Consider the following 2,203-nt stretch of genomic DNA (forward strand, 5'->3'; position numbering starts at 1 on the left):
TATCCTGTGCCTATTTTTCAGGTGGATTGTTTCCCTTTATCTTGTTGTGGTGGCACCTTATTTTTAATTTGCTCAGCTCCTCTACTAGAGTGCTAACTTGAGGATAGAGACTGATTCTTAGTCATAACTCCAACCATATTTCCTATAACCATGTATGGCACATAGCAGACATTCAATAAAGACTTCTGTGTAAACAATAGATAGGTAAATAGGCATGAAATAGAGTTCTTGTCTAACTAGTTTCTCTCCTTTTCAGTCCTATCATATAGCCCCTCTACTGGATATTTTAAGAAGTGAGATTCTTCATGATGAGATTATGGTATGTAGTATAATTCTTTATGTTATTGTTCATTAAGGAGCTTTAGTGGTGTAGAGAAAAGGAGGTGCACTGCCATATCAAGGCTTGCAGTTTGAATCCCCTAGCTGCTCTGTGGGAGAGAGATGAGTTATCTCCTCTCACGTGACTTACCGCAAATGAAAACCACTATGAGGTGGTTCTGACTTGATGGTACACAACAACAGTGTATTGGGAGAAACTGTTGTCAAGAACCTCTTTAAAGTGCCGAAGAACAAGGATGTCAGTTTAAAGATTAAGATGTGTATTTTTGTTGGCCTTGCAGTCTCATACTGATGGCTTGTCAGTAGGACACCAAATTTAGGAGTAATGGCCTTAATTTTACAGGGCACTCTGCTATTTCTCAGATGATTTCAGGAGATAAGACTTAGTTCTAGGCTTAAAGGACAGTCAATAATCTCAGGAAATTTTCTTTTCTCCCCTGCTCCCTTTTGTCTTGTTTTTAAAAATAACAATTTGCATTCTGCTTCATGATTCTTCTCCCCTATTCTATATTGCGATGTTGTTCAGAACGGTGGGAGGTGTTGGCTAGGCACCCTCTAGTTCTCATCTCTGGGTAAATGAGGTTGTCCATGCTAGAATCTGATGAAACAGCAAAAGTTCCTAATTCTCTTTCATTTAATTTAATCATTAATGCTTAAGAAGGAAGCTTAATTTGCATAATATTTGTTTCTGGACATCTGTTCCAGACAGAATTTTGGAACTAGAATACTTTTTTTGGAAAGTCTGAGAGGTGGGCTTAGTATCTAGCATTTGAGAAACTCAAAATTGACTGCCTGTCAGTTGTTTCTGATTCATAGCCACCTTCCACTGGGTTTAAAGCTGTAAACTGTAACAAGAGAATGCCCACCTTTCTTCTGCAGAGTGTGTGGTGGATCGGAACCGATAGAAAGGTTTTATAATCTTTTCGTAACCAGTGCGACATGCTAAGGAGCCCATTCCAATCTTTCTTACTGAAATTTCAATCCTTCAGTGTCCTTTCAATGCTTTTGTTGATTTATCTTTTGTCATATTTCACTTTAGTACACTAATTTGACCCTCAATTTTATTTCTAATATGCCCAGATTTATGATTGCTTGTTGAATTCTAAAGACAGATCACATGTTATAACGTGAGGGAAATTCCATTCTAAAAACCTACATCAGTAATAATGTTTTTAAAAACCATGCACAATTCTATAGTCGTTTAATCTGCTAAGACTGTCCTTAAAAGACTTATTTCCAAGACAGAACACAATTAAAAAAAAAAATCTTCGGACCCGCAGGAGTAGAGGTATTAGGAGAAAATCTACATGAAGTAACATATTTAGGAAGGTGAAATGCACACATTTTTGTCCCGGCTCCAAATCCTTAAAGCATTGACATCCTGTTCCATAGTCTAGTTTTTAAATTTACTGTAGTCCTATCTGTTTGAGTCCGATCTATCATTTTCTAGGGCCCCTTTAGTCTGGGGAAAAGCAGAGTGCATGTCTCTGCTAAGTGGCTGAATAGATAGATGTACTTAGCACTTCGCCTTGAAAGAAGGACAGGTCCTGGCGCATGGTAGGTCCGTCTAAGACACTGCCATAATATTTGCTTGTGTTTAAAAGGAAAGGACAGGGCCAGGGCAAGACTGTCAGGTTCCTAGCTACTTCAATACCTACGTGCCTGATGCCAAAGCCACCTTTAAAGGGGAGCTTGGGGCTGATAAAAGCTGGGTCCAGCGCACGCGACGATGCACGTGGAAATGCTCTGTAAAGCCGCACACGCTCTGCTAGCTTAAGTGATCTAGGCCCCATCTTCTCTGCCGATTCTTTCTTTTTGTTTCCCCCTCCCCTGTTTTACATAAGGCCGCCCACACAGCTCACAG

This window comes from Elephantulus edwardii, unplaced genomic scaffold, assembly GCF_000299155.1.
Source record: "Elephantulus edwardii isolate Elephantulus edwardi_28Jun2011 unplaced genomic scaffold, EleEdw1.0 scaffold00002, whole genome shotgun sequence".
Classification (NCBI taxonomy): domain Eukaryota; kingdom Metazoa; phylum Chordata; class Mammalia; order Macroscelidea; family Macroscelididae; genus Elephantulus; species Elephantulus edwardii.